This window comes from Pinus tabuliformis, chromosome 3_2 (assembly GCF_031772625.1).
Source record: "Pinus tabuliformis cultivar Carrire ecotype Pingquan chromosome 3_2, CPIR1, whole genome shotgun sequence".
NCBI lineage: Eukaryota > Viridiplantae > Streptophyta > Pinopsida > Pinales > Pinaceae > Pinus > Pinus tabuliformis.
Window position 1 is genome coordinate 371,444,167 of NC_142302.1, and position 23,428 is coordinate 371,467,594.

Genomic DNA, 23,428 nt, shown 5'->3' on the forward strand with positions numbered 1-23,428 from the left:
ACAGAACAGGAGCCATAGGACCAAGACACGTGTCTCATGCTGAGAGCATTGAGGTCACACCAAAGTCTCTGCCACGTCCAGAATCAAAACTGGTCCAGAGCGAGCAAGGAGAGGTTGTTATCATTGATGATGATCCGAAGATGGATGTGTATAATTTTTCATTCAAGAAGTCAAAGCACAATATTGTACATGAATGTAGAAAGGAGGTCCTAGATTATCACACATCACCTGTGCACATAGGGGAAAGGGCGATTGTGTCAGATGTCAAAAGATATCCAATAGCCATGGCCGAGGCTTCTAAGTCTTATGAAAAAGCCACAAGTTTGACAATGAATTTTTTGATAGAAAAGAATGATCAGATGGTGAAGGACTTGTAAGAGGCTAGGTAGAGAATAGAGTAGTCTGCGAGATCGACTATGTCAGAAATGAAGAAAGAAATAATTTCAGAGATATCAACTTTGGAGACCACCATGCACACGTTGTATACCAGATTTTTCACCATTCACAAAGTGGTTTTCCATCTATATGGTTTTCAGTAGTAGTGCACAAAGACAACCCAAAATCTCAAAGACATCCACAATTTTATTGCACATGTATAGGAATGGACAATGAGGTGCATGGATCCTCATTTTACTTGAATAAGATGATGAAGTCACATGCAAAGCTTGAAAAAGCACAGATTCAGATGTTGATTTGGAGCTATAAGCAAATCCCTCCACTCATCACCAGCATTAAGGCTTCCTATGCACGGTTGTACAGGAGTCTTGATGTCATAGTGAGGAAACATAGGATCCCTTCGATCAAAACCCTCACTCAAGCCATGAGGAAGAACCAAGTCATGTTGGAGCTCATCAGGTACACAATGCAGTTGATGCTTGAAGCCACCAGTGATGAACTGCAGCTGAGCACAGAGAACATGGAAAAGTACATCAGTGGTCTAGCAACACTCTGGACAGTGTTACGTGTGCTTCAGTATGAGCTGGACAAAGTTTTCAGAACAATATACCTGGAAGCCATGGAGGGAAGAGTCTGCTCTGATAAAGACTGTTGAAAATGGCAACAAGAAATGCTAAAAATAGAAGCTCTAAAAATATCACTACTATAAATAGCAGCTTGGGTATCAATGTTGGATTAAGCAACAGGGAATGAAAAATGGAAGTGCTAAAAATAGAATTTCTATTTTTAGCAGTTCAGGTTGGATGCCTATTTTAGTCAGTCCCTAAACTAAAAATAGGAACTAAAATTCGAATTTGAACTTAACAGTTGTTTGAAAATAAATTAATTAATTCTCCACGAGTTAATTAGTTGTGAAAAATAAAACATGAAGTCTATGTGAGGACATGCAACAGTTTCTCTATTAATTGAGGAATTTATCCATCAGTTAAAGAGATAAGGATGAATTCTAATTTGAGTAGTAATTAGTTGGCTCAATTAACTGAGTCAAGTCCAGTTATATTGATTTAAGCACTTTGTTTAAATTAATGTGAGTTCAGTTAGTTAATGCATGTTTGCATATAACTATTGTACTTCAGATAACTAACGATTCTCTCATGAATAACTCATGCATGTCAGTTTACATAGAGACCCAGTTGAGATCAAATAAGGGACAGTGTACTATCAGTTGGATGAATATTTTTCCTATAAAGTAAGCTCATCCATGATGAGGATTTATCTCCTTCAGGACTGCGTAGTTGGATCAGAGGTTAGTGAGTGTGTGAAGAGGCCAATTCACACAAGTGGCTGCACTGGACCCCAATCAAAATTGCATGAAGAAATAAGAAGCTTGGAGGGTAGACCAGAGATTAGATAGAGGCCTTTCACTCTCTATGAGCAGCAAAGGTATTGGAGAGAGAGCAAGATAACTTTTGAGTTGATTCTTTTTGTAATACTAGCTATATTTCCACTTGTATGATAATACAGAGTTGGGGTTTTAGGCTGACGATTTCCCGAGGTTATATCTTCTGTGTTATGTGCAATTGATTCCTTCTTGTTAGTTATATGTGTTCTTATTGATGTTGCTCATGTTTGATAAAGCTTCCGCTAAATTGGTTGTAGAAGTAGATCAAGTATTTTTCTTTAGTATATTGCATTATCAGGTGCTCTACAGTGGGAATTTCTACATGGTATCAAAGAAAAGGTGATCAAGGAAGAACAATATAGAAGAAGGGAGAAGCTTGAAGTTTGTGATTGTTGAATATAGAAATCGAGTTCTTATCACATCTCTATTTCACCTATTGCATTCAATGGTTTAAGACTCGAATATGCCCTTGATGGCAGTTCAAATTATATAGCCTGGAAGGATCGCATGGAAGCAGTACTAGAGGATAATGGTCTAAAGGACTTCATTGATCAAGAAGTCCCCAAGCCGACCGGTGCTGCCAAATTGGATGAATGGAAGAAATGTGTGTCTAGAGCAAGGAGAATCCTTCTGGAGGGAGTTCGGGATCACATAGTTTCGAGTCTCCATGGGAAGGAGACATCGTTTTCAATGTGGAAAACAATGAAATATCTATAAAAGAATAGCTGCAATCAGAGGAAGCTGGTGCTGAAAGACAAGCTTCGGAAGATCAAGTGTGAAAAGGGTGACACGATCTCTACGTATCTGAATGAGCTCACCACATGCAGGGATGAGCTTGGAAGTGTAGGGATCACGACAACTGATGATGATATGGTGATTCTTGCACTCCTCAGTCTTCCTAAGAGCTGGCATAGCTACCAGGACTCGGTTAATGGAAGATAGAAACTGCCAAATTGGGAATGACTTTGGTTGGATCTAATGCAGGAGGAGATAAGAAGAAGCACCAGAGATGGTTCTTCTTCGATGGAGGATGAAGAAAACTGTGCCTTAGTGAGTAAAGAAAAGAAGGGGAAGGAGAAGGATTCTCTTTCCAATTCGAGTTCTTCCCATGGTGGGAAGAAGTTTGATAAATCGAAAGTGTGATGCTTTCGTTGTCATGAGGTGGGCCATTTTGCTACAAATTGTCCACAGAGGAAATCCATGAAGGGATACGGGGAAGGATCAGAAGGTGAGGCACTTGCTTCACAGTTTGACATGGATTTTACACTCTTCACATGCATGGTTTCATCCATGGTGGAAAGTGGTTGGTTTCATGACAATGGAGCATCTTTCCACATGACCGGAAACAAGAGTTTGTTCAATACTTTGGAGGAGAAAGATCTCGAGATACTCATAGCGATGGGTAATGATGAAAAGTATAATGTCTCAGGTGTAGGCACGGTTATTTTTCAGAGGGAGCATGGAGCTCACCTTACCTTGACCGATGTCAAGTATGTACCAGGACTGAAGAGAAGCTTGGTGCCGATCGCTGCTGAAAGATAGAGGCTATGATTTAGTCTTCAGTAAGGGAAAGTTTCTCCTTAGACACATCATCACTAGACAGGTGAACCAAATTGGTTCACGGGTCAAGAACTTGTATGCTCTTGGGGTTCAATATGCATGCAAACCCTTGAGGAGGAGAGCAAATGATGGAGACTTGGTGGTTGAGAGGGAGAGTACATTACCTCTCAACATGTAGTGCCAGAAGAAGTCTTAGCCAATTGTGGAGGAGCCACGATTGGTGAAGTAGCTTCAGGAGGTTGTGGAGTAGCCACAACTAGAGAAGCTGAGAGGAGATCAAGTAGAGACATCTACTCATGGAGAGACTTCCAGTAGGGGGAAATTTCAAGCTAGTTGCGTAGAGGGATCACATACATCCATACCTCCAGGTAGGAGGTGGGGCAATGTGAAGTGATCGTCCCAAGAGGGTTGGAATAGGGGCAGGATCCTTGAGGTACCCAACCTCTTTGATTCAGCTTTGCTATGGGAGCCCCGATGAGGAGTAGAAGGAATGACTGAGTGGGTAGAGACAGATGTGGATGGAGTGGCAGAGAGAGCTACAGTGCAAGAGTCCCTGGACTATGTAGAGCTAGTAGGATGCAATGATGTGAGAGGCACATGAGTGTTGCACCAATGCAGGATGGCACAGAGAGGTGTGCAATGGTGCGAGATGCATGGAGTGTTGTATCAGCTCAGAGGTCAGAGAGGGAGCACTTTTCAGCAGCAAGTAGAGCTTCAGCATCAAAGTATGTTTCTAGCCCAATAGAGAGGTCAGTGGGGAGTTTCTTTTTGTTCCAAGAGTTGCTAGAGAAACCACACTTGGTAGATATGTTGCATGCAGAAAATTTTGAAGGTACAGGATTAGGTTCGAGAGGAAGCCTTTCTTGTTGAGAGGGAGCGTTGAAAATAGCAACAAGAAATGCTAAAAATAGCACTGTTATAAATAGCAGTTTGGGTATCAGTGCTGGATTGAGCAACATGGAATGAAAAATGGAATTGCTAAAAATAGAATTGTTGTTTTTAGCCTTTCAGGATGGATTCCTATTTTAGCCAGTCCCTGGACTAAAAATAGGATGTAAAATTCAAAGTTGAACTTAACAATTGTTTGAGAATAAATTAATTAATTCTCCATGACTTAATTAGTTGTGAAAAATCAAACATGAAGTCTATGTGAGGACATGCAACAGTTTATCTATTAATTGAGGAGTTTATCCATCAGTTAAAGAGATAAGGATGAGTTCTAATTTGAGTAGTAATTAGTTGGCTCAGTTAACTGAGTCAAGTATAGTTAGATTGATTTAAACAATTTGTTTAAATTAATGTGAGTTCAGTTAGTTAATGCATGCTTGCGTATAACTGTTGTACTTCAGGTAACTAAAGATTCTCTCATGAATAACTCAGCATGTCAGTTTAAACAGAGTCCCAGTTGAGATCAAAGAAGGGACAGTGTACTATTAGTTGGATGAATATTTTTCCTATAAAGGAAGCTCATCCATGATGAGGATTTATCTCCTTCAGGATTGCGTAGTTGGATCAGAGGTTAGTGAGTGTGTGAAGAGGCCAATTCACGCAAGTGGTTACAATGGACCCCAATCAAAATTGCACAAAGAAATAGGAGGCATGGAGGGCAGACCAGAGGTTATATAGAGGCCTTTGAATTTCTATGAGCAACAAAGGTATTGTAGAGAGAGCAGGATAGCTTTTGAGCTGATTCTTTTTGTAATACTGGCTATATTTCCACTTGTATGATAGTACAGAGTTGTGGTTTTAGGCTGAGGCCTTCCCTTGGATATATCTTCTGTGTTATGTGTGATTGATTACTTCTTATCAGTTATATGTGTTCTTATTGATGTTGCTCATGTTCAATTAAGCTTCTGCTAAATTGGTTGTAGAAGTAGATCAAGTATTTTACTTTAGTCTATTGCATTATCAGGTGATCTATAGTGGGAAATTCTATAAAGACATCAACAAATATTATAGGGACATGATACCGCAGTACCAATCTTGGTATCAATTCATCACTAAAGACCACCATGAGGAGGTTACCAAGTTGATCTTTCCTTAAAACCTCGAGTGATGGTCTTTTTTCTTGTTAGGATGACTCAAGCCTATTTTTGTCCCACATGGGCATATGTGGAAATTGAATTATTGTAAATATGTTGTAAGTGAAATTCCAAGTGTCACTAGTGGAATGTGAAAAATCACTATGTAATGTGAAGAGTCATGAGGGTAGTCCAAGAGTCAAAGGGGAATGTCAAGGGTCACCCCACCCTTTGCTATATATAGAACCTCATAACTCATAGTAAAGGCTTTTGGGAGCCAAGATTTTGGCTAGGCATTGCTTAGAGAAGGCTTGGAGAGTATTGTGACGAGCCTTGGCTTCTCTGCAACGTAGAGCGAGTGCATCTCTTTGGAGGAGAAGGTGTTGTTGACTGTAATGTTCCACTATTGGGGCTAGTGGCTGTTAATGGTGTATGTATGGATGGAACTTTCACTTAATAATATATAACAGAAACAACACATTTTCATGCATATGTTGTTATTGTAGTTGGACTATTCGGGTTGCTTTATCAATGTATGTTTTATAACTTACACATTTGTGCTTGAACTATTTTGTATGAAATTGTATGAATCTTGTTGGAGACATGCTGTTTGTTTAACCCATCACTTTGGTTTGTGGACTATTTCACTTTCCATCTTCTGATGTCATTCTGCTCGTGTGACACTTTCAGGTTGAGTACTATTACAAGATTCTAAGGGACACACTTCGTTTTCCCTTTCGTGTGTTAGAACCCCCATGCATCTCACTTGACTCACTGCAAGGTCACACACTTCCTTCTGACAAAGCTATCACACTTACCTTTGTGCGCTACGACAGTAAAGGAATTACTTTACTACCCACTGTTGGGACTCCTACTCCAAACAATCTGAGGTCTTGTTGGGACTTCTTACTGGGGAGATCCCTTGACATGTTGGCAGGTCCAACACTGTCGAAAACAACTTATAACATAATATTTGATCCTCCTCAGAGTAACTCGCATTGGTGTGTGTGTATTGGATATGAAGGTTACAATTAAAGGTTATAACTCACCTATTAATATAAAAAATAAACTAATAATGAAATCTTATTAGGGACTTAATATATAGTGGCCCAAATGCCTTAATAATGATGGATAGTTAATCTTATAAAGGATGAAAATTTAATGCATTATTAAGTTGTTCCACAATATATGTCTGGGAGTGTTTGGTGGGGATGCAATGATTTTTGGCAACATAACATTGTTTTGGATCTCTCAGATATCTAATTTCTATAAAGGTTTTCTGAAAAGGTATTTTATATTATAGGATGCTAGTATTTTGATTTTTATAAAGGAAGCTGTTCTCACTTGAGGCATGTATGATAGTTTTCATTAATGATGGTGTAGAGAAAGGAGAATGTTAGAAGTGCATACTCCATTGTATGGTTCTCTAATCTTTAACCTTCTTTAATTAACAAAAACTAAATCACTCGTATACCACAAATGCATAAATGAAACCATCATCCATCTAAGAAATGATAACAAATCTATAGAAATCCCTTGTATCTCCTCTACATTGGCTTATAATGCAATACATCTAGGATTATAAGTTATAGTATGTATGTCCAAAATGAAAAACACATCAAACTAACCTATGAACATAATCGAAACATATATTTATGACCTTCTTGGGGTGGTTATAGAGTATTCTAGATGGACGTAGAAGTGATAATTGTAATCCATTAAGTACAAAATGCTTCGCTTCTTTAATCTAAGACAAAGTCTTCTAGTTCAAAGGATTTGTATATGGTCTAATGCATGCTAAAGCTTCCACATTTCCTCTTTGCATATTCACATATGAAAGATTCTACATATTTGGTTCTTTCGTGTTGTATCATCTACCTATCTTATAGGATTATCTATACTTTTGAAACAAAATGCCAAAACTTAGGCAGTCCATTTACCATGAGCTTAACCTCACTCATTAAACATCTTATTCATTTATAAGAGAGCTATGTCTAGATAAGAAAATGATAGACATGCAGCATGATAATAACTATCAATTTGCACACTAGACACATTTCGAAAATGAAATACATTAACATGAAGAAAGAGAGTCAACATCGTTGCCTAAGATTTTATCCATGCTTATTGTTTACTTCACAAAAGTTTCATTAGGACATGCCTTTGTAGCAAATCTTACCAATAACTTGTCAATGCCACTATAATTTATCACCTGTGATCCATGACTAATTTTTTTGGACTTTTCTATAGCTAAGAGCAATGGAAAGGAAAATTAAGGAAATGACATTATGGTAGTGCATGGGAAATGAACACATTGAGTATGGAGAGTAAAAGAGGTATGAATTGACAGATTATTCAATGATATTCATAACACCTGAATTTATACATGGATTTGAGAAGGCAAGTTATCTAAGTTCCTTAAAGAAACTTTCACTAAGCGACACTTGAAAAAATGGGTAAACAAATTTAATGACAAAGGAAAAATGATAAGTGCACATAAACTACATGATGAAATTTTATAAAACGGTACGTCATATAATCAAATAATGAAATTAAGAATAATAATAATAATCCAATTTTAATGTCACGACTAAACTACACACCAAATCAGTGTATGCAACTTTCTTGTTTATGAGACAAGGGATACACTTTCATACAACCATTCAACTACTAAAACTGACAAAAACATCCATTATAAGATATAACCATTTAAATAAAAACACATACACTTAACCGTTAAACCTAATTAAACATATAATATAATCTTTACATGCTAATACTAAATATAAATACAAATATTAAATTTTAAATATAATCTAGCCTAATCATCTTAAACCCACCCTTATTTTATTAAAATTACACTAAGAGTGAAAATTCAAGAGTTGAAAATAAAACAATTAAAAAGTAGCTTAATATGTAATACTTATCTTGATTTTTTATTAAATTTATTTTCTTTCATCGAGACCAGATAAATTCAAGACCTTACCTTTCATTACCATAAAACGAGACACTAAACATGTTGAAAAAATAGTAGCCATAAAATTCTCCTCAATATTTATGTGATGCGAGTACAGAGTACAAAGAATGGACGCCCAATATTGACTTTGTCATTCCTTAACAGCAACGTTTAAAAGAAAAACGTTGCCTTTGGGCAATCCTAACATCAACGTAATTATTATGATTTTATTTGACTTTCAAGGCCTTCGATGGGACTAAAACAAAATAATATGAGCACGCTATAATTTTAAACATTTTTTTTTTTTTTTTATTTCGGTTATTAAATTTGATTATATAATCGTTTTCTAAATTTTTAATTTCATATTATTTAAATTATATTTTTAAATATATAAATATATTAATTAATTATTTAAAATAATATCTTTAAATATATAAATATATTAAATTAGTTAAAAAAAATATAATATTTATTATAATTTTAATAATTAATATTTTTTTTATATAATTTAGAATAGAGAGTGATGGTGTGTATTTTTAAGTCATTTTCTGATGTGAAAGTTATTCATTCAAAATTTAGTGGGTAAAAATCTAATCATGTTGAGAGTTGGTGTCACCTAAACTATTACGAGATAATTTTGACAGCTTAAATACCGCTAATTTGTAGTTTCTCAAACCACATATCAAAAATCATATAATTTTCAATCATAAATAAATAAAATCAATATTTATTATTTTCAATTTTTTTTTTTTTAAATAATTCAAAACCAAAATATTTAAACTAATTATTATATAAATCACTAAAATTGATTATCCATTAAATAAATATTATATTAAATTTGAATATATCCAATATTTTTAGTGGACGCTTCACTCATCAATAAAGATAATTATAAGTATATATTTGTTTAAACTAAAATAAAATGAATATGAAAATGAGGAACCAATTTACACCGGGCAAAATGCCATTCAGCCACCAAAGTAAAAATCAAAATATAATTCGACATACATGAATGTGAAGCTTGAGCAACGGTATTGTAATCATGATTAAAATAGGTTAGTCAAAAATTATTTTTGACTAACATTGAAAGAGCATGGTATGAACGTTGGATTTGTGTGAAAAGTACACTTATATGATGGTGAAGTGATATTACTTGTAAGAGAAAATGTAAAAGTAATAAGTGTAATAGAAATTTCAATAAATTTAAATGGATAGTACTAAGTGTAAAATCTTAATAGGATTATTTGTATAATTAACAAAAGTATAGTGATGGGGATTAATAATTAATATAAAATATATAAAATTTAAAGGAAAAGTTATTAATAAATAATATTAATATATTAGGGAAAAAGGTTAAATAAAATAAAAGTAAAATGAAATATAAATGAAAAAATAATTTTGTGTAAAAAATGTTTTGTAAGATTGACTATGTAATTAATCATTACTATAAAAATGTAAAACTTAAAGAGAAAGTGAATAAAGGTATTTATTAAGTAAATTTCTACTAATATATATTTTATTGAAGGATATTGTAGTATTGATTTTTATTTTTTTTAATAATTAAATGTTGTATGGAGAATATTTTGTAAATTTAATTATATGATTCATTAAAAATTATGTTTATTAATCATGAATAAAAAATGCAAAAGTTGAAAGAGAAGTTGAAGAGTTGTACATTTAAGTAAATTATATATATATATATATATATATATATATATATATATATATATATATATATTTTATTGATGTTTATTTAGATGTAGTAATACTGATATTAATATTTTATTTTTATTGATAATTATATAAAATTATTAATAAAATGAAGCTTTTAAAAATTACAGAATTGTAAAAAATTATTGTGTAAAAATTGAATTTATAGATGATGAATGTTGTATTCATCATTACCTAAAGCCATAGTTTACAAGAAACATAAAAAAATATCTCTTATTTGAAATCTATTGGGAATCATTTTATATTAAATGGAATTATAAATATCAGATCTTGACATCACACAATCTCATTGTAATAGGCGTATTTTAGTGTTAAATATAATTTGCATAAAAATAATAATTCCATCACTTTAGTTGATGGGGTGTAGAATAAAGGGTAACATGGTGTTTTGTCGAGGCACTCCATGGTGAAAAGGTTACCGATTTGAAACCTTATGGGAAAAAATCTATCCATGCTAAGTGTTGGTGTGGTCGAGGTCAAGTGTGATTCATGAATGGTTTTGCCAACTTAGATGTCACTGGGTCATGGTTACTCAAGCCACGGTTTAGGCATCAATCATCTCATGACTCACATTACCTAACAAACAAACAAACAAAAATGATCACTTTAATTATCAATTTTAGCAAAGATTGTTTGACAAGATTCTAGTGATGGAAGACAAGGCCAAAAATTATAATGTTTGTCCTTATTTAAGTAAGATAAATAACCAATTATTTGGACCTTTCTCGGTACTTATTTTAACAATTTTTTATTAGAGTTGACAATTTTTTTATTTTCATTACTAAAACGATAAAATCAAACTTATGAGAGTGTATATGGTAAGTGCCCTCAATGTTTTTAATTCCTTTGAATCCATCCATATGTGACATCAAGAATATCAAGTTTGTGCAATTTCTAGAAATTTTGAACTAGATTTGACTCACTAAATTCAATTATTCCTTACCAAAAAATGTTGAAATCATTCACTAATTATCTAGCTTCATTACGATATGTGCCTAGGGAAAGACTAATGAAAAAAATTATCCACCACTTGAAATTCCTTCCTAAAATATTGGATTGATAGTTTGAGGACAACCTGTTACTTCAATGCATGGGGAGCATCATTCATCAATGAAATGTATGGCCATGCTCTCTGTTCATGTTACAACAAGCCTTTATCCATCATCAATGACCGTGGAAAAATACCTAAGTATATATTGAACATTATTCCATAAATTTATTACTATTCATTTTGTGGTTCTTAAAGGTCTGCATTTTATTTTTTAAACTGTTTGTGTCTATCACCCAGAAGAGTCTCAATTCTCATAGTGTTGTAACAGTAAGCGGCATCTTAGAGTGATAGTTTGGGGATAACCGATTACATGAAAGCATGGGGAGCATCTTTCATCAAGGAAATGTTTGCGAATGTTATCTATTCATGTTACAATAGGCCTTTTTCCATCACCAATGACCATGGAAAAATATCTGAGTATATATTGAACATTACATCATAATTCCACCAGTAGTCATTATATTGAACATTACGCCATAAATCCACCAGTAGTCATTTTTGGTTTACAAAGGTATGTATTTTATTGGTTAAAGGGTTTGTATCGGTCACCCAAAAGTACCTCAATTTTCATATTATTGTAAAGACAAGATGCATCATGTCATTGCAAATGTGGGTGATGGAAACATTAATTTCTTTTCTTTGAATTTTATTACATGAGATTGGCCAGGAAACAACATTGAACACATTAATAGAGAATTCAAAAGATTTGTTCATTTTGTGGATTTTCTCAAATGATATGGATCAATTTTGTGAATCCCTACTTAATTGTCACTTTTTCCTTCCCCTTTGTGGGTATCATCAATCCATGTGGCACATTTTTTATCTGCCTAGCCAAAAAAATGTATTTTTGTAATAACTTGTATTTAGATTCAAAAGAGTGAAAATTCTATAAATATTTGATTTTTAGGTTAGACCAATTTTCATATATGAACTAGAGTTCAAAACCTCTATTGAATTTCATTTAGTAATTTTTTTTTAATATACGAACGATCACATCTCGTGATTTGTAGTCAAGGTGCTTAATTGTAAGTATTTTTGGTTGAAATATTTTTTGATTGGAAAAATTACAGTTAATGTTATTGATGAAAACCTAAGTGGGTTTAAACTCTGGAGTGATAAAACCATGTGTATGTGTGCACGCATGCGTGCGAGTGTATGTGTGTGTGGTGTAACAAAGTTTTGAAGAAAGCATTGGAGAAGAGCTAGCAATCAAAGAATTCAAATCATCAATGATTTCTCTTAAAATTAAATTCAACTCAAGCATAAACAATATTTGTATGTTTAAAATAGTATTTTTGTAATCTTACTAGTTAATTAAAGCACGTGTGCATTTTTAGTAGAAACAAACACCCTTTCTTTGCTGAGCTAGAATTTTTGGAAAATGACTCAAATTGATGAACAATTGGAGTTATTGAATACTATGATAATCTCTACTCTTGATTATACAATAATACTTAAGAAGACAAGTCATAGTCATGTTCTAAACTACCAATAAGATTTGGGGGGGGGGGGAAGATAATTTTCTCCATCTTGAATCATAGCTCTGATGAGATGAATTATAACAAAAGAGTCAACATTCTAAACTAGTCTTTTTTTAAAACAATTTTCTTTTTGAATTTGAGAAAGAGTAATCTCAGTAGCTAGTACATCATCAAATAAGTAATAGTACTTTAGCATAATTTTCAAATGAAAATAAGATCTACATTCACTTCCCAAGCTCAATACTATAACTTGGGAAGAGGTCATAGAAAACAATCAAAGGATTAAACTTGAGTGTGAAAAGAAAGTGACCTTTCACATTCCATATTATTCCAAACCAATTTAGTTCCATAGTGTTGGTCTTCTTAAAAAAATCATCTTCACCTATTCCACTTCCAAATCGAATTTCCAAATTCCAACTTCATCATTGAGTTCCCAAAACAGAGTATCGATGTTCTCATATTTATCCTTGCTACAATTATAGAAAGAAAAATCATCCTTTAGACATATGTTCTACTCATAAGAAACCTATAAGAGTAAAGATTCACCTTGGATGGATCACTTCTTAGTAGTGGTCATCAACAACCAAGAAGATATATCAATGTTATAGTAAATTCCATTCAAAGCTATAGACACACCTTGCAGTGGAGAGAATTTTGACATCTCACCTTGTATCTGACATACCAAGCATATTTATGATTGAAAATAAAACTTCAAGTTTCAAATTCCTATCAATAAAATAAAAAAACGAGACCCTTAACTACAACCAAAACCATAACCAACAAATAGAGCCTAGAGCTATATTGATCTACAACCAGAGTCAAAATCATGTTCCATGAGAAAATTTTAGCTTTTATTTGTCTTCAAACAAACAATCAACAGAACAATTATAAAGTTTTCTAAAAAAAAAATTATGGTCATATTTAAACCACCATTTGAGAGCACCTCGATTTTGTAGAATACATCAACTTATAGCTATAATAGGAGTTGTTTCCAGAACTACTCCTAGACAAGATTCAGAGCTGTTGGTGAGCCTTAAACCACCTTTTACTATAATACTTTGGCTTCTACTATCCATTTGGTGTGTGGTATTCCTTAAACCATCATATTCAAAGAGCACATTCAACCATTGGAAGCAATACACTTCTAAATTTTACCTCTCTTCTTGGACTAGCTACCTCTAGGTGGAAATAAATGCTAGGCTAGCTATGAATCATTCACCCATTGTGTACTTCCTACTTGTTGAAAGCTTGAGAACCAACTATTATTTCGTAAGCTATTCCCAAAAGTTATTTAATATATTGGACTCTTGTTATTATGTGCCTACATATTGGACTATACTTTATTATTTTTCATTTCATATGAATTTGTTTAATTATCTTCCTATTTCATAGACCTTCTCCATTGATATTACAGTTAATTTCCCTCGTTAGGGATGAAACTTCAATTGCAAGATAACCATTTTTCTCACTCATTTCGATATCCAATGTCCATACATATTGAGCAAAAAAAGGTCCATGGAAAATCTTAGGGGTTACATTTATCCCATGAGATAGTTTTCCTTCTTTCTTTTTTTAGATGATTCAATCATTCCATTTTATTCACCTAAATTTTATAGAATAAAAGCATTTTACTTTAAAATTCACCAATTTTTTTTAGAAACTATATAAATTCCTTAGAAATTACAATATTTTTAAAAAATATCACCAAGGATTTAATGATCGGTATTTTAATAATTATGAAGATTTACCAGTGTTTCTATGCTTTAAGAGAGGTATGAAACTTTTAAAGTTTCCTTTCAAAGGTCCATTATATAATATAATATTAGTATTTTGAACCTTACAAAGGAATGAGCTCTCACCTAGGCGTGTATGATGATTTTCATTGATACCTGTGTAAAGCAAGGAGAAATGATGAAATCACAAATTCCAATATCTAATTATTCAACTTATAGCCTAGTTTAATTAATAGAACATAAACCACTCATAATTAGAAAATGGAAAAGTGACAACATCATCTACATAATATATCATAACAAAGAAGTAAGCTGAACCCCCTTGAATCTCCATTACACTAGTTTTCAATGCCTTACATTAAAGTTGCATTCTTACAATAGGTGTGCTTAGCATGCAAAACTCTCAAAACTCATCAAAATAAGATATGAAGATAAGATAAAAATATATTTATATCCTTTTTGAGGTAGTTAAATTAGATGAATATGGATGTGGCAAGCATAATCCATTAAGTATAAAATTTTTGCCTCCTTTAATCTAGGACACACAATCTTATATTTCAAAAACTTTGGAAAAGATCTTATGTATACCTAGGCTTTGACATATCTTCCTTAGATATCGACATATACAAGCTTCTATGAATAGAGGATTTTCTCTGTGGATCGTCTAAGTCATATCCTAGTAACTACACTTTTGTAAAAACTCAAAACTTAACCATACATTTAGCATCAACCTGACCTCACTCATTAAATATCTCACTAACTAATAAGCCACTCATGTCTAGGGTAGAAAATAAGAAACACACAACAATACAAATACAACATAATAACTATGAATTGGCATGCTATATAGCTTTAAAGAAATGGAATACATGAACATGAAGAAAGAGTGTCGACATAGTTAGGGTATGCTCAACACTTGTTATTTACTCAATGATATTGTCATTGAGCCATGCCTTTACAGTGGATCTTGCTAATAAGCTACCAATACCATTACACTATATAGCCATCGGGCATGACCAATTGTTATCGGGTTTTCCATAACTAATAACAAAGGTAATGAAAATGAAAGAAACAATGTGGGGATGAACACATTAAGTATGAATAGGAAATGAGATGTGAATTCTTACATTAATGAAGATTGATAGTGTTCATAGAAAATGAATCTAAATACAGATGGAAGAAAATAAGTTGTCTTAATTTCTTCAATAAACTTTTTAAAAATAACTCTTAAAATAATACATATACTTATATGTTGCTAAAATTAGGTGTGCATAAATTATACACTGAGTTAAAGCTATATAATAATACATCATCTTAACCAATAAATGAAATTCAATATAAAAAAAAAATAATTTGGATCTTGAATACCATAAAAAAAAATTAAAAAATAAATAAAAAACAAAAAATATTTAATAGTAAACAATAATAACAAATCACATCCACTCTCACCTAATATTAAAAGTATAATAATCGTCCAAAACTTTGAATTCAAAAGTAAAAATCATTAATAATTATTAAATAAAAATAAAAATATTAATAATTAGTAATATTAAAAATATAATAATCATTAAAGGCTTTGAATTTAAAAATAATAAAACATTAATAATTATTAAATGCATGTATTTAATTTTTATCAATAAATAATTTAAAATTTAATTGGTTTTACCTATCTTTTTAAATTCATTTAACATGTTTAATCTTATTGAAATAATTTGCAGAAATTCAATTTTTATAATATAAATAGAGTAGAATTTGCATCCACATTTATGCGATGCAATCGGAAGAGGAGCACAAAGTACTAAAAATGGACCAAAACCATAGCCAACAACTAGAGCCTAGAGCTAGATTCATCTACAATTGTATTCATCCTTAAAGCACCAACAAATAGAATAATTATAATTTTTTCTAAAAAACAATTATAGTCATATTTAAACCACCATTCGAGAGAACTTCCATTTTGTAGAAGACATCAACTTATAGCTAGATTAGGAATTGTTTCGAGAACTACTCGTAGCCATGTTTCAGAGTTGTTGGTCAGCCTTAAACCACCATTTACTCTAATTCTTTGGCTTCTACTATCCATTTGGTTTGTGGTATTCCTTAAACCATCATATTCAAAGAGCACATTCAACCATTTGGAACCAACCACTTCTAGATTTTACCTCTCTTCTTGGACTTAAATGAACCCCTTTGAATTAAAGAGGGAATGTTGGAAGCCTAATTTTTAAGAATGATGTAAATTTCTATTATTCACTCGAGATGAAGATGAAAAGTCACAACTAAAATTAAACAATCATTGGGGGTGTAAGAAACCTCTTGGAAGATGAAATCAAGGGCCATAAACTAATGTATTTATTTGTGTCATACTAATGAGAAATGTAACATATGTTTATCAAAACATTATCACCAATTTTGTGTCCAACACTCCATGTAGATAATATTGGTGAAATATTCTCAAATACTCATTTCAACATGGGTTGTGTACAACTATCATGGGGAAGTGTAAGACAACTTTTCTCCTCATGTTGAAAGGAATGCAAACCATCATTTCACTAAATTCTTTCATATACATTCATTCTACTCATAGTACAATTGTTATATTCATGCCCTACTATGACATGTAATGTTTTCAATGCCAAAAATTAGCCAAATCTATAAATTGACAAAACTATGAAAAATATATTGCAAATATCAGATGAAAGGTAGATGTCTATAGGTGGAAATAGATGCTAGGCTAGCTATGAATCATTCACCAATTGTGTACTTCCTACTCATTGAAAGCTTGAGAACCACCTCTTATTTCATAAGCTATCCCCAAGAGTTATTTAATAAATTGGACTCTTGTTACTATGTGCCTACATATTGGATTATAATTTATTATTTTTCATTTGATATGCATTTGTTTAATTATCTTCCTCATTCATAGACCTTCTCCATTGATATTATGGTTAGTTTCCCTTGTCGGGGATGAAACTTCAATTCCTTTCTTAGTGGCTATATGTCACATGGTTAGGAGCGTTGGATGAGAACATCCTAATTTTTTGCAACATAACCATTGTATTCACTGATTTAGATATCCAATGTCCATAAATATTGTGCAAAAAAGGTCCATGGAAAATTTTATGGGTTACATTTATCCCACAGGATAGTTTTCCATTTTTTTTCAAAAAAATGATTCAATAATTCCATTCTATTCACCTAAATTTTATAGAATAAAATAATTTTACTTTAAAATTCACCAAAAGTTTTTAGAAACTATATAAATTCCTTAGAAATTACAATATTTAAAAAAAAATATCACCAAGAATTTAATGATTGGTATTTTAATAATTAATAAGATTCACCAATGTTTTTATGCTTTAAGAGAGGTATGGAACTTTTAATTTTTCCTTCCAAAGGTCCATTATAATATATAATATTAGTATTTTGAAACTTACAAAGGATTGAGCTCTCACCTAGAAGTGTATGATGATTTTCATTGATGCCTCTATAAAGCAAGGAGAAATGATAAAATAAAAAATTCCAATATATAATTACTTAACCTATAACCTAGTTTAATTAATATAACATAAACCAATCATAAGTAGGAAATGCAAAAGTGACAATATGATCTACGTAATATCTCATAACAAAGAAGTAAGTAGAACCCCCTTGTATCTCCATTATACTAGCTTACAATGCAAAAATCAAAGTTGCATCGTTACAATAGGTGTGCTTAGCATGCAAAACTCTAAAAATTCATCAAGAAAAGCTAAGAAAAGCTATGAAGATAAGCTAAACATATATTTATATCCTTTTTGAGGTAGTTAAATTAAATTAGATGAATATGGATGTGGAAATCATAATCCATTAAGTATAAAATGCTTTGCACCTTTAATCTAGGACACTTCATCTTATATTTCAAAAACTTTGGAAATGATCTTATGTATACCTAGGTTTTGACATATCTTCCTTGGATGTTGACATACACAAGCTTCTATGAATAGAGGATTTTCTTTGTTGATTGTCTAATTCATATGCTAGTAACTACAATTTTTAAAAAACTCAAAACTTAACCATAACATTGATCATGAACTTGACCACACTCATTAAATATCTCACTAACTAATAAGCCACTCATGTGTAGGTTAGAAAATAAGAAATGCACAACAATATAAATACAACATAATAACTGTGAATTAGCATGTTATTTAGCTTTAAAGAAATGGAATACATGAACATGGAGAAAGAGTGTTGACATAGATTCCTAGGGTATACTCAACACTTGTTATTTACTTAATGAAATTGTCATTGAGCCATGCCTTTACAATGAATCTTGCTAATAAGCTACCAATACCATTACACTATATAGCCATCGGGCATGACCAATTGTTATAGGGTTTTCCATAACTAATAGCAAAGGTAATGAGAATGAAAGAAACAATGTAGGGACGAACACATTAAGTATGAATACTAAATAAGATGTGAATTGTTACATTAATGAAGATTGACATTATTCATAAAAAAAAATGAATACAATACAATTAAACGAAAATTAAACGAAAATAAAAAATAAAAAATATTTACTAATAAATAATAATGACAAATCACATCCACTATCACATAATATTAAAAGTATAATAATCATTCAAAACTTTGAATTTAAAAATAAAAAACATTACTAATTATTAAATACACGTATTTATTTTTTATCAATAAATAATTTAAAATTTTATTTGTTTTACCTATTTCTTTAAATTCATTGAACATGCTTAATCTCGTTGAAATAGTTTGCAGAAATTCGCAGAAATTCAATTTTCATAATATAAATAGAGTAGAATTTGCATCCACATTTATGCGATGTCATTGAAAGAGGAGCACAGAGTACTGAAAATGGACCCCAATATTCTGTCTTTTCATTTCAGCTTCTCTGCGAAATCAACGTGCATATGTCGTTTTAAAAAAAGACTTTATTGTAATTTTAATTTATTTTAGTTGGCTTAGATGTGAACAACGGAAATAAAATAAAATGACATCGCGTAGCTATTTTATATTAGTAAAAACGTGACATCCATAGATAAAGAATGATAAAGTTGCCTTGTATTCCACTGCCTAAGCTCCGTATAAATGAATTTCGTATTAAGTGGTTACTCTCTTCCTATATAAATATTATTAATTATAGCATCTTTAACAAAATTATATATCTTTATGCTTTTAAATAGTAATTAATGAGTAATATGCATGTAAGAAGGTAGTGACATTGTAATTCAAAATGAATTGTCTTCAAATTTTTAAAGTTTTATGATTTACATAATTTTGATGTGAATACATCACATATCAAAACTCAAAACTGTAACTGAAACACACGTCAATATATGATATTACAAAATTTAAAATGTTTTAATATAATTATTATACTCTATTAAAATTATAATAATTATTAAAATTATAATAATTATGATAATTATTAATATTTTTAATTAATTTATAAATTAATATAATATAATTTTATTTAAAACATATTTTATTTAAATTAATATTTATATAAAATTTATTTTAATTTAATATTATTAAATATTAAAAACAATAATTTAGAGTAATCTTTTTTTTAACTGTAAAGGTATATAATTTATTTATTTGAAGAGATTATGGGTCTTTGTCAAAGCGACCCCTGTTATGATGCAAAATTCTAATTGTTGTTGTTTTTGATCTACTACATTTTCAAGGCATTTGAACAAAAATTTCATTGTTTACAATTAGCAGTCCTTTCATGAGTGAGCTGCCTTTGTTTGACATCTGATCAACTTCACTATTTGACTTTCTAAGAATATGATAAAACTTGCATGAGTCAAAGCCTAGAAGAACTCTCTTCAATCTGTCCAAAATTTTGTTGAGGCTGACATTGCTCAACAGTGTCTCCAAGTTTAATTTTTTTATTATTATCTCTGAATCTTCGAAAACTTGAAGGTCTTTGACTCCTTTGTCTATTGCAATAAGGCATGCTTTGAGAAGCCCAAGGATCTCTGCTTGATTGTTGGATTTCTGGCCTAATCCCCAGCAGAAATAGTCTTTTGAAGACCCATCCGAAGAGTAGATGACCCGCCCAGCACCGGCGGCACTGGGGTTCCCTTTGGACGCCCCATCAAATAAAATTGTGGATAAATTTTGAGACCGCCACCAAGATTGAAAAATGTCATCATCATCTCTTATGCGCCAATCCAGATTGACAATTTGTGGGGAGAGGAGATACTTACGCGGATAAGGCACTAGAGGGCATAGCCACCTCTTTTCTTCTGGTAGTAACAAAGGATATTCTTTAAAATATTGTTGTTGGGCTGCTTCAAGGAGGAAGGATTTAGCTTTTGCAGCTACTTGCAACGAGGAGTGCTGCATCTCTTTGAAAATCAATTGATTGCATGCCAACCAAAGCTGCCAACATACATATTTGGGAAGCGCTATCCAGATTTTGCGCCAAAATGATTTGGGAGGGATTCGTTGGGGATAGAAAAAACTCCATGAGGCAAAGAGATCCAAAATAGAATTATGGGAAGGGACTGAAATCTGAAAGTCTTGTAAAATGAATCCCTAGACCTCTTTAGCAAAAATGCAATCCAAGAATAGGTGCTGGGCTAATAATTTAGAGTAATTTTAATTAAAATGTTTTTTTCCATTTTATTTTTAATATTGTAATACATAATAATGTTAAGTTTGAAGTCAAATTCGCGGAGGATTCTAGATCAAATCTTTCTAGATCTCCATGATTCTAAATCTTTCTACACTGCCATTAGTTTCTAGAATCACATGCAAGATTCTAGATCCTCCTACACCGCCAGTGGTTTCTAGATCATTCCAAATCTCCATCCGAATCACAGACAGGATTCTAGATCCTTCTTCTGCCTCTATAAATTTGTAATTTCTCTAGCCAAGGAAAGCAAGCCAAGGCCCAAGCCTATTATGTAATGCAAAGTGATTTTTGTTCTCGAGTGATCATTTTATCTATTCCATTGTTTTTGATTGAGTAATCTTGTTGTTTATCCATTTGTTTGTCTCTATGAATTATTCTATGCTATTTCCCTCTAAGTCTCTGATTACGAATCCACTATGAGTTATGTATGTTCTGGTCTAACAACTGGTATCAGAGCTAGGTTCGAATATCCACAGTGCAAGCCGCTTAGTGCCATCGCCTTCCTCTGGCAGTGTTTGTTAAAACGTTGGTTGTTACCCCTCGATCTGTCCAGGAAATATCTTAGGAACGCTGGAACTAAAAGATAGTTGCTGCAAGAAAAGCAAGGTCGTGGATCTATGCTGAAACATGTTGCTGGAGTTTGAAAAGTGCAAATCCGTGGAGATTGGAGTTGAAACGTGGTGTTTGTAAGTTTTTTTTACATCAAGCTTGCACGTATACGTCAAGTTTTTTTCTAAAACCAACATATGTATGTGTGAAATGTGAAAATGTTAAAACATTATATACGTTTTTATATTTATTATGAAACATATATAATTATATGTTGGAACTTTGAAAAGTATATTTTAAAAAGGAGCAAGAATTTTGAAAAGGGTATTTTAAAAGGAGGAAGATCATTATTACTAAATTTTAAAGAGTAATAATTAAAGTTTTTTTTTTAAGTGGAGTTTTTTGTGTTTTGTGGCGTGAATTTGATTGAAAATGGAGACAACAGTTACAGATATGGAGAAGTTGAGAGCGGCTAATTTTGCCCTATGGAAATCACATATGGAGGATATACTGATTTTAAAGGATCAGTATTTGCCGATTGAGGGCACAACAAAGAAACCCTCATTGATGACAAATGAAGAGTGGAATAAGCTAGATAGAAAGGTGATTACAACTTTTTGCCAATATTTAGCAAAGAAAGTTTATTTCAATGTGTCTAGAGAAAAGATGGTTCAAGGATTATGGAAGAAGCTCCACAATCTATACAAGACGAACACAGCATCAAACAAAGTGTTCTTGATGAAGAAGCTTTATAATCTCAAAATGAAGGAGGGTGCTTCAGTTGTTGAGCACTTAAATGCATTTAATATTATTACTAATCAACTTGCCTCTATTAAAATCATTTTAGAAGATGAAATTAGAGCTATTTTGCTAATGTGTTCTATGCCAGACAGTTGAGAAAATTTAATTGTAGCTATGAGCACTTCAAAAACTACAGTGACCCTGAAGTTTGATGATGTCATCAACAGTTTAATGAATGAGGAGCTGCGACGCAAGTCAATTACGGAAAACCAGGGAGGAGAGGCTCTATCTCTAGTTGATCGTGGTAGGAGAATGGATCGAGGTTGGCAAGGGCGATCAAGATCGAGAGGCGGATCAAAATCAGGGAGAAGCAGAATCACCTACTTTCATTGTGGCAAACCCGGGCACACGAAGAAAGAATGTTGATTCTGGAAGAAAGGAAAAAAGGATCAGAGACCGTCTAGTACAAATCACAAGTCATCCAACACAAATGAAGGTGAGACTACTGCTGTAGCCACAGATGGTGATGTGTTGTTTACTGCTTCAGTAGGGGATGCATGTGTATATACATCTAGTAGTAGCTTTGATTGGATCCTTGACTCTGGGGCATCTCACCATGTAACCCCATGCAAAGATAGTTTTGTTTCATATAATCCCAGTGATTATGGTAGAGTGCATTTGGGGAATAATCATTTTTGCAGTATTATTGGAGTGGGAGATGTCTAGATCAAGATGAAAGATGGAAAAAATATATTTTTGAAATAGGTTAGGCATGTACCAGAAATGCGCATGAGTTTAGTCTCTATGGGACGACAGGATGATGAAGGCTATTTGACAAGCTTTGGAAAAGGAGGCTGGAAAATTAGCAAAGGCGCATTGATCATTGCCAAAGGACCTAAGACAGAAACATTATACACATTGAAGACACTAATGGGAAAATCAAATATGGCTGCTGTCACAAAAGAAGGAAATTCAGCAGATCTGTGGCATAAGTGTTTGGGTCACATGAGTGAGAAGGGCTTAAAAATCCTTGTTGATAAAAATTTATTACCAGGTTTGAAATCCTACAATCTTGATATTTTTGAGCATTATATATATGGTAGACAAAAAAGGGTTTCATTCCTTAGAGGTGGCCATGACAAA